The sequence below is a fragment of the Sinocyclocheilus grahami genome, unplaced genomic scaffold (assembly GCF_001515645.1).
Source record: "Sinocyclocheilus grahami isolate Dianchi unplaced genomic scaffold, SAMN03320097.WGS_v1.1 scaffold969.1, whole genome shotgun sequence".
Classification (NCBI taxonomy): Eukaryota; Metazoa; Chordata; class Actinopteri; order Cypriniformes; family Cyprinidae; genus Sinocyclocheilus; species Sinocyclocheilus grahami.
Window position 1 is genome coordinate 221,127 of NW_015506148.1, and position 11,508 is coordinate 232,634.

Genomic DNA, 11,508 nt, shown 5'->3' on the forward strand with positions numbered 1-11,508 from the left:
TGTGTGTGTGTGTGTGTGTGCGTGTGCGTGTGCGTGTGCGTGTGTATCAATTTTAATCTCAGTCACTGGAGATACTGCGAAGCAACACTGTATGATTTTGGATGGTATGTCAAAGGTGGGTCCAATGCAAGAAAATATATATAAATAGAAGATTGAAAAGTGGCAAATGCACACAATTTGTGTTTGTCTTTCCACTTAAATAAGATACTTCAATGGCACCCAAATGGATAGTCTATTTAATTTGACTAATAGACTTTTTAATTTGACCCATAATTTGAAGTCACCTAAAGAAACAATACTTGTATTCTCACATATAGCCCAAATGGAATCTGCACACTTTTTTGCATTGTCAGTGCTGAGCAAAAATCTGTAGAAAACATTTAAACATAGTAAAATGTATCAAAATGAGTGTAATAGAGTCTTATTGGTAGCTAAAAGCATTATCAAAATAGTACAAGTATTTAGTAAATAAACATGCAAAAAGCGGTGTATATGCCAAACTTTGTGACTGACAGATGTTCGGCAGAGCTTTCTTTGGGCATGGATATGTCTTTATCCATCATTTGACTGACTGTTGAATGTGTGCATTCTTAGCAACATAAAAAAGTGAGTCATCATTACATTGTAGAATGTACCACTGGTCTACCTAAAAATATACAAATATGGTTAAATATAGAAATTTATCAGACTAAAAAATAATTCAAAAGAAATATAATTATATGTAAATTTAATTATAATATATATATACTGTAAATCATGTGCACTAGTTTTTAATGTGCACAAGTGCAAAAACAAAACAGGTTGCAATAATAATAATAATAATAAAAACATTTCTTTTCTTTTCTACTGGTAAAAAAAAAACACAAAAGGGCCAACAAAATCATAATGATTACATTGGTACAATTAATAACTGTTCAGACTGCAAATGCACTGCATAACTAATGTCTCTTGCTTTTGTAGGCTGTAAAAAGCTTCCCTCTCTCCTCTGTATTACACAAACTAATCAGTTAAATAAACAATGATTAAATTTTTTTCTAAACTAATAACACTTTAGTTTGCACTTTGCAATCCCTCAGTACACCTCAACAATGCCTTACTGCCTAGCAACTCAAAACACCTTAGCAATAAAAGCCTAGCAACAACATAAAAGGCCTTCACATCCACCTAGCAATGGCTTAGTAACCACCTAGAACACCTTAGTAACTGCCTACTAATTTCATAACACCTCAGCAACCACTTCGCAACTGTTTCAAGATATAAATGTTGTAAATATAACCTACATTTGTGTAGATTTTTGATTGAACTTTTTATAATAATAATAATTATTATTATTATTATTATGCATTTAATTTTTTGTGTTCACTCTTGGTGGATACATTGATCACAATACTGTAGGGATTGTCAATACATTGTCACTTTAATGGAGTTTTTGTGTGGTGTGAGGTGAAAACAGTCACTGTGTTTAAAATCATACCCTATATGTCACTGCGGATTGGAGTCAAAAACCTTTCTTTAAAAGTAGTAAGCACTTTGTAATGCAAATCTCCCATTAGGAAATGGCACAATCCATCTCTCCCCTCTGTACATTCAAACATAAGCATCACCACCTTTTTTAAACATTCACATTCATAATGCAATCATTCTGCCTTCATAACATTCCTCAAGGCCTCCTCTATGACATTTTTTATCACATACAGAAATGGGTTCATCCTCTCTACTCACTTTATCGCAGCCCCCAGAGCAATTATTCTCCCACAGGATGCCGGAACGGGCCTGTGCTGGCATTCCTAGCCCTATATTACAATAATTCTGCAAAACATGACAGCAACCTCACGTCACTCAACGCCTTCTGATGGCAGCTCTCTCATGCTTTAGAGCGAATGGTGGTGTAGCTATTGCACAGATAAAAGGTGAGCTTACTTCTAGGCTTGGAATGTTACCTGCACAATAGCAAGGTTATTTTATCACGGGCAGAATGGTTAAGCCACACGGTAGGTTGTGTTGGTAGCTGAATAAAAGAAGAACCTCCAATGTGATTAAGAACAGATGACAAGCACAGTAGTATGGAGGTAAACGTTTGACCTAAGAGCACAAACAGATGACGGCTTCTGGGTTTCTAAAAAGGAGCTCAGCATGAGCTACACTAGCATAACTGCACTAGTATATTTATTCAGTTGGTTGTTTGTTTGTTCGTTCTTTTTTTCTGCTATAAGAGATTTTTGCTTCTTCTGTGTGTGTGTGTGTGTGTGTGTGTGTGTGTGTTTTTCTATTCTGGTGGGGACTTAAACCTGAATACACACAGACTCATGGGGACTCATGTCACGGTGGCGACCTAAATTGAGGTCCCCACGGGTAAACAAGCTAATAAATCACACAGAATGAAGTTTTTTGAAAATCTAAAAATCCACAAAGTTTCCTGTAAGGGGTAGGTTTAGGTGTAGGGTTGGTGTAGGGCAATAGAATATACGATCTGTACAGTAGAAAAAGCATTACGCCTTTGGAGACTCCCCACAAGGATAGCAAACCAGACGTGTGTGTGTGTGTGTGTGTGGCAGAATAGAGTGTGTCCAGAGGGCCAATGAGTCGTGCTAGCTTGCTAAACCGGCGAGGGGGACGGAGAGACAGTGAGAGAAGAGAGAAAAATGTAAATTAAAAGAAGAGGAGAAAAGAGAAGAGGGATATTTGTTTTGTCTGGGCACAGTCATAAATAAATGACTTCCGATGCAAAGGGAAGCAAAAAGCCCGATAGGGTTAGCATTCGAGACGTGTGTGTGTGTGTGTGTGTGTGTGTGTGTGTGTGTGTGTGTGTGTGTGTGTGTGTGTGTGTGTGTGTGTGTGTGTGTAAATTAACTTTCTAATTTAATATATTAAAAAACAATGTATTCCTGTGATGGTAAAACTGAATTTTTAGCAGCCATTACTTCAGTTGTCAGTGTCACATGATCCTTCAGAAATTAAGCGTTAGCGTTAGTTCTGGCAGGTCACGTGAGTCAAGCTTGCACCAGCTGATTCTCAGCTGATCACATCTACCTGTAGGAATACGACACCTATATAAGCTCTATTCAGTATTATTCTGCAGCTTTTCAGCTTGCTCACGAGCAAATTACCCTCCTCCATCCCCAGCTCCTCCTTTCGCCACAGTCAGGACTTGGCTTTCTGATATTCCTTGATAATCACACTCCTTTATCTTGAATAAAGTGTTACACTTAAATATCATTAAGTATATTAATGATATCTGCCTTGTTCTGTTCTGTTAACCCTAGGGGGGTTATTATTGCTGCTCTCCCTGCTCATTCATGACAGGCTGCACGGATGGGCAGGGAGGTTTTTGCCCAGAACAGAACCATACCGTCAAACCAAACTTTATGCTAAGTATCTATCATTTTGACGATAGTGGTCCTGACAGAAATCATTTTAATATACTGATACACTACCATTCAAAAGCTCTACATGGGAATTCTGTCTGACCAACTTTAAATGTGGTTCATCATATCAAAATTAAATTTATTTATATAATATTTATTTTACAGTGTCAAGAAGCTGTTTTTGCACCGATGCCAAATTTATCAATTAAATTATCTATTTTAGTTTGTCTCCATTAAGTTCCAAATAAAAACAGAAACTCAATCAATTATATGAAGTACCTTTCATTTGTAAAGTATTGAATCCACTTTATTGTCCTATAATAGAACCAATTTTAATAGACTATTTTATTGAATTTAATGAAAAAATAACTATGTTGTGTGATATATCATTACCATTAAGAATTCAGTCATAGTCATCCATAGCCATCCCTGTCAATATCACGTGCTGATCATAATCATCATATAATCAATATTGATCATCCTGATTATATTTGCATAAATAAGTGGCCCATAACATAATTTGATTTAGTGCTGACAACATAAACAAACAAGTGGTAAATTTTCTCTTTAAAGCAAATTCAACACATCGATCGGAAATCAAACAGTGACGCATTTGGCGTCTGGTTCTGGGGTCAGAAAGCTTTAAGCATATAGTGTTTACTTTCTATATCTTTGGGAGTGTTTAATGGTTTTTAACACAACTGCGATTAGATTAAATGCAAGCAACAGAATATACTGTAAGAAAATTATCAACATTTTAAAGACAGTGTTGGCCTAGAAGTGTGACAATACTGGTCATCTCATTTTCAGAGAAGTCTTAGAGCCCACAAAGGCCTGGGAGCATTTTGATCCTGCATTCAGAGCAAACTAATCTAGAGCTTCTGAGGACAGTTTGTAATGCTCCCTTGAAGCGGAGTCTAAAGGAGGATGCAGTAAACATTTTTATTCAATTAGTTCAAAAGATTAGAGAACTGTTAGATCAATTGTCCATGTACTTTTAATGCGAGATACAGTGATAACAACTTGTGATTCCCCTCTAAGGCATTAAAGCATGGAAATCAAGCTCAAGCTGCTTGGCTGGAGGAAACACAAAACAGCTGAAAAACCTGGGAAAAAACAGTGTAAAGTAGCCATGCTATAATGCCACTGTAAAACAGTTGATTAATCAGATGTTTTATCTTTATAAAACAGTGAATGGAAGAAAACGCCCATAGTTACTTCTTTTGGCAAGTGGGTTGACATAAATGGACTAATAAATCCAATTTCTTCTTTAGAGATAATGCTTTTAGAGATGTTACAAGAGATTTTGAATAGCTATCTTCTTTTAGATAACTATAAGGCTATAAATTTTCCGAGTAATTATTTCACACCATTCATGGAAGGAAAGGGATTAATGACTTTAGTTCGTTCCCACTGTCACCTTGAGAATGTTTACTAAGTCTGGACAATATGTAAACATTGTAAATGTTAATGTTTTTATTTGGCCATTAAATTTCATAAAGAAATAACAGTGATGACACTTATTTCAGCAACCTTCAAGTATTACTGTTGCTGTTAGATTTGGGATAACCCTTTATTTTAGTCCACTAACTGTAAGTAACTTTGCAAGCATGCTATTCTACTAACCAAACTATAGAAACCAAGTCTATTAATACTCTAATGAGGGTTCGTTGACATGTAGTTGCAAGTTAATGAGAGCTATCTGACAAGTAGTTGCAAAGTTACTTATTACTTTCTATAGTTAGTAGAATATCTAAAGTGGACTATCGAAATTATATTGCTAAATAATATATTGCTAAATGTATTGCTGTTTATGAATATGCATTGCTATAGTTGTGCGCATAAATGAGAATAGTATAATATATAAATATATTTAAAGTCAGATTTAAAATTTACTAGGGGTTTGCAAACTTAAAGACATTGCTTAATCTTTATTTTCAAAAGCACCACGTGAAGAAAATACAATTGACTTGAATACACTAGAAAGTAGTAAATAGTGTATTTAAAAAGTAAATAGGAGAGAAAACAAGAAGAACAGCAATAATTAAGATTTCCTCTAAATTTGCCCAAAACATATGGCGAAAAATGGGTGGTGCCACAGGAAAACGCTCCACTAGGTAACCAGTTTATTTGCTCATGTGCAGTTTCCCCCCGACTCCAACTGTCTGTATGAATAGCATGGCAGAGGCAATTAAAACAGTGGCAATAGCTTACAAGGGTTTTATCCAGTGTTGGAAAAATCATTTATTCATGCACCCGCAACGTCAGCGTTAGAGAGGCAAGCAATTTGGCTTCCCTCCAGCCCAGCTCTGAATTCTCCTCTCTTTAAAGTCACGTTTTTAGGGGGCGTCTAGAGGAAAGACTCTGTAGTGACATTACAACAGCGGTGACAAATTATTGGGCCAACTGTCTGTGGGCACAAGTACCTGAAACCTAATGTACGTAGGGACATATTCTTCTCCCAAAGCTCCAGACTGCACAAACATAAACCTCATTAAATCACACTGGCAAGGACACAACGTTTCCTTGGCTATCTCTCTATTGATGTGCTATGTGTGAGATTATTTGTGAAGCTGAAATGTTATGTAAACAGTTTATCCTGGAAACAGAGATAATACACAGTGCCCCCGGTGGTGAATGTGTGCCCCTGCAAGACTACTCAGGGTCTCCAGACTAATAAATTACTATCAGTGAAGGACGTTACTCTCTGAAATACCCTTTCTGTGCCTTCGTTGTATAAGGGATGGCAAAAATGAAGCAACTCTGGACTTGGCTTCAGTTTTAACTAAAGCCTAAATTAAGCTTCTGAGTGGCTTTGCCACAGTTTTGACTGCATTTGCACTTTTCTTGATTGTAGAATCGTACAATTCCTACTGTTTTATTTCTATTACACGATGCACAAGAAAGATCCAGTCGCATATGGACGATTCAGTACTGAGGTGATAGAAAATGCATGCTTGATCCTGAAATAAAAAACATTTAGTCATGATTTTTTCTGGATCCGTATCTGCTGTTGTCATAAGCTATATCTGCCTTATCAAAATGAAAGGTATTTTGTGTTTTCCTCCTATTCCACAAGCTGTACACTCACTACTTTACATTGTAGCAAAGTGTCATTTCTTCAGTGTTGTCACATGAAAAGACATAATAAAATATTTACAAAAATGTGAGGGGTGTACTCACTTCTGTGAGATACTGTAAGTAAACTAGTTGCTATTCTTAAAACACGGCTCTGTTTTTTTTCATCGGATTCAAAATTAACTTTTACATGGTGTTTGCATATAAATGTGTCTTATGCTGGCTGCACACTAGACGATTTTAAAATCTTAAACGATTTTAAAACCATGGGAGACCACAGACATGAAGACTGTTCAACCGATTTTTAGCCTTATAATCCTCTGAACGCACACACTAGGTGATTCGACCAGACCACGAGACCATACACTTGTTGATTGTAGGAATGATTTCACAGTGACACGTGATCTCACGGACACTCGCGAGATCAAACGTGACTAGAGAAGAAAAACAAATAGAGGACAATCAACATTGTCAGCTGGCTCTCCTGGCGTGTGTTCTGTTTCACAGTGAAAAACAAAGTATAAAAAAGAATATGGGGGATGTTCTCTGCTTTCGTGGCATGTTTGTGGCTGCCAAGTTTCAGCTATAGAAGCACGCAACATCCAGTAGGTGACACTTGCTCGCTCTCATTGGCTATCGCGGGTAACACGTCAGAGGCAGCCCGATCAAGAGTTGTAAATATTGTTCAGGGGCATAAATTTCGTCTAACAGTAGGGGGGGACAATAAACATAAAATTTCTCAAGAGCAGTTTTTGAAGGGGAAACAAATAATACAGCTAAAATTGTACTTGTAAGGATATGTATAAATAGAGGAAACCTTACTACTATTAGTGCAGCAGGGAGACGATGGCATTATTTTAATGACAAATGTCGAGAGCGCATTATTGTAGTACGAAAGCACATTAATATAATGCGCAAGCGCAAGTCTCTTCCCTCGCACGCGGATTTTCTTTGCTCTCGCACAAAACCGGACTTGCGCTCTCAGATACATGCTACTCTTGCCCAGAGAGAGTGCGCACACTTAAAACGTGTCTCTCCTCTAACTCAAAGTGTGCGTGTGTGCGCGCAAACTGTGTCTTGTGCACTCACAAAAAAAAAATCACTTCATCCGATGTTTAAGTGAATAAAATAGCAAATTGACAGCCTTATTTACTGGTGTTCCACAACTATTGACTTACTACTTACACAATTATTTTAAGCATAAAACATTATTTACAATACACAGCATGGTTTTTAAGCCATTTTTATTTTTAGGGGGGACAACCCTCAGATAGGGGGGAAGGGGGGTCATGCCCCCCGACTATGAACATGTTTGACATTTACGATTTGAGTTTGGGGACGCTCCGTCTCGATCGGGAGCAGATAAATAATCGTAATGACACCACTCAATAGAGGATTTTTTGGACAAAAAAAACGTTTGTGACAAGCCGCGAATCGGGCCCCACCCCCCGATAATTCGGGGATGTAAATCGGGTTTAAAATCGGGCTTAAAATAGTCTAGTGTGCGGCCAGCCTTAGCAGTGTGTGGACACAACCACCCTACAATTATAAAAATCCATTCTCTCCTTTTTTTTTTTTAAATCCCCAAAAAACCTTAACAGTCTCAATTATCAAGTATGATTATGTCATACTGCTCAGGCCATGCCAATGACCGTTGACGGACTGTCCCATATTGGTATATTTGCACCCTCAGCCAGTTGTATGCTGTCCGCCATTTTCTCCATTCTCGGGCAGCTGTAGCGATATGTCTCATTACCAATGCAGGTGTTCTGTAGTTGGATATAAAAGTGAACATGACAGTCTACATGTTCTCCGGACATTAGAGCCACGGAGGACACAGTTGATTAGTTTTGATTTTGATGGTAACGCACCACTGAATACAAAAAAAACAGAAGAGAAGGGTAGGGTGAGCAGTAGCTCATTATCATTTAAAGAGTCATGCACCGAAATGGGTCGCTGTGAACAGAGCTGTTTTTGACAAGGTAAAAAGGGTGTTGCTTTACATGACCACTGAGGAATTTAAACAAAGTATGTTGCAAACATTTCATGAAAACCCTAAAAAATCATACCAACTTGTTGAAAATGGGCACCCTTTAAGCTTCCTGACCAGCAGTTCTGTTTGGTGAGGCTTGTGGCAGAAATGACACACTTCACATTTAGTAGTCTATTAGTTTAAAGTAGTTTATGCAGCAATTAGTTCCAGGTCCTCAAATCCGATGTGTATGACTGTTGTTATACAAAGGTTAAAAGAAGGAATATATGAATTAAATGACCATTTAGAAATGTAAAACACTCAGGGCCCTATCATACACCCGGCGCAATGTGATGCCAAGCGCAACACAAGTTTCAGCCCGACGCGGTTATCATTTTCACGTTCTGCGCCACGTTGTTTAAATAGCAATTGCATTTGTGCCCATTTGTGCGCCCATGGGCGTGCTGGTCTGAAAACGAGGTGTGTTCAGTTGCATTGCTGGCGCGTTGCTATTTTGAGGCAACTGAAATAGACTAACTGGTCTAAAGTCTGGCGCAATATTTTTTTTTGTACATTTGCAGTGTTATGAAGCTTCAACTGAAGTGTTTGAGTTCTGGAGTCTCGCGATGCGGTGTTACGGCAGGGAAGCGCTTGTAGCGCTGTTACCAAAATAAAAGCCAGAGGTCTTGAGCGAGAGAGCGCGAGCAAGAGCGTAAGACTTTGTGTCCAATTTTAAGCAGGCTGACTTTTGTCCAGCCCACAGGTCGTGGTCCAATCAGATGGTGGCTGCGGAGTTTAGCCACGCCCCATACTGTTCCTTATCATGCATGAATCACATGCTGTTTGTGGCGAGTATTTCTGCAAGTTTTTAAGAACTTCTTATAAAAATATCATCACCGGAAAATGATGCCGAATATCAATTTTTCACTTACATTAATGTTCTGTGAATAAAACAAGCTCTCACCCGATACTAAACTTCACCTATCTTACACACATATTAAATGCTTTGTCTGCTAAAAAAGAGTTATAAGGCAAATATTAAAATATCATAGATTCCAATAAACACATCAAATATATATATACGGCATAACACATACAGTGGATACGTCATGCAAGGTTCTGTTTCTTTTTTCTGGAGTCTCGCGATGCGGTGTTAGGGCAGGGAAGCGCTTGTAGCGCTGTTACCAAAAGGAAAGCCAGAGGTCTTGAGCGAGAGAGCGCGAGCAAGAGCGTAAGACTTTGTGTCCAATTTTAAGCAGGCTGACTTTTGTCCAGCCCACAGGTCGTGGTCCAATCAGATGGTGGCTGCGGAGTTTAGCCACGCCCCATACTGTTCCTTATCATGCATGAATCACATGCTGTTTGTGGCGAGTATTTCTGCAAGTTTTTAAGAACTTCTTATAAAAATATCATCACCGGAAAATGATGCCGAATATCAATTTTTCACTTACATTAATGTTCTGTGAATAAAACAAGCTCTCACCCGATACTAAACTTCACCTATCTTACACACATATTAAATGCTTTGTCTGCTAAAAAAGAGTTATAAGGCAAATATTAAAATATCATAGATTCCAATAAACACATCAAATATATATATACGGCATAACACATACAGTGGATACGTCATGCAAGGTTCTGTTTCTTTTGTTGTAAGAGAAGTTTGTAAGGGTTCCAGACAGGGCAGGAAGCAGGTGGTCAAAAAGTCATGTGGCGTCACACTGTATATCCCGTGCTGGCAGGCCCGAGGGGGTGATTAAATTACTGTCCTTTTCCTGTTTGGACATAATAGTTCCAGCCATTGGTGGTCACAAGACATCGTGGTTTCTATATGTTGTGAACGAACCTTTTCAGTCCTGATACAAAAACGCTTTGTTGTCTCCTGATTGGATTAATCTTTAATCACTCCTCTGAGTGGATGACGACAAGACCGGCAGGAAGTCGACCCAGAATATTGGAGTCATGTGCTGGGGGTGATAGGTACAGATACCTCATGATGGCTGATAAGGGGGAGATCTTTAGATCCTTCTGTAATATTTCTGTTTCATAATTCACATGGTGAATCCACAGCTTATGGGGGCCTGTTTCACAAGACAGAGACCTTACATAACCCTAAACCTACCCCTCACACAAAACTACTGGCATTTTTAGATTTTCAAAAAACTTAATTCTGTATGATTTATATTCTTTATATGCATGTGTGTGTATGTGTGTGTGTGTGTGTGTACATGTTTTTCTATCCTGGTGGGGACTTAAACCTGAATACACACTGACTCATGGGGACTCGTGTCACCATGGGGACCTAAATTGAGGTCCCCATGGGGGAACAAGCTTATAAATCATAGAGTGATACAATGAGTTTTGTTTTGTTTTTTAATGTAAAAATGCAGAAAGTTTTCTGTGAGTGGTAGGTTTATGTGTAGTGTTGGTGTAGGGTGATAGAATATATGGTTTGTACAGTATAAAACCATTACGCCTATGGAGAGTACCCACAAGGATAATGAACTAGACTAGAGAGAGTGTGTGTGTGTGTGTGTGTGTGTATATATATATATTTAAAAAAACAAATATGACCATTAGATTTTTATTTATTTATTTTGCATTATGCACTATTTGTAATATCCTTTTTTGGTCATTTGTATTAGGATTTTTAATAGGTTTTTTAATCATACATAACACATCACAGGCAGTATAACAAATCTTTAACAACATCGTTTTCACTGCGCTCTTTTGGTTTTTTTTTTTTTGTGTGTGTGTGTGTGTGTGTGTGTGTGTGTGTGTGTGTTGCTATACTCTTAGAACGCTTTTACAAGTCATTAATATTGAGTGGCTTTGGGCATGCTGATATTCAGAATGACTGCACATACACATGCAGTCGTTCTATCAACACAGCCGTGATATAGTCAAATACACACCAGAGCATACATAAATTGCATACATGAGAATGTATATTTAATGTATCAAATTGATATGTGCTTGTAATCATTAACATCTTATATTTAAACTAATAAAGTATTACTTGGTGGGGAAAAAAGTGTTTATTCCTTTTACAGTATTACAATACCAACTATTATTAGCAATTTATTGGACTTT

The 11,508-nt window shown here is 37.8% G+C and overlaps 1 protein-coding gene and 1 long non-coding RNA gene across 2 annotated transcripts in view; one reads left to right on the forward strand and one right to left on the reverse strand.

The window, feature by feature from the left end:
* LOC107564886 (uncharacterized) overlaps positions 1-10,158 on the forward strand; it is a 19,350-nt gene extending 9,192 nt beyond the window's left edge. The window contains exon 3 of the long non-coding RNA XR_001606301.1: positions 10,078-10,158. This is a non-coding gene — a long non-coding RNA (uncharacterized lncRNA). The remainder of the gene's footprint in view (positions 1-10,077) is intronic.
* Positions 1-11,508, reverse strand: part of LOC107564890 (CUB and sushi domain-containing protein 1-like) — a 170,197-nt gene that overhangs the window by 131,290 nt on the left and 27,399 nt on the right. The gene's annotated exons all lie outside the window — the stretch shown is intronic.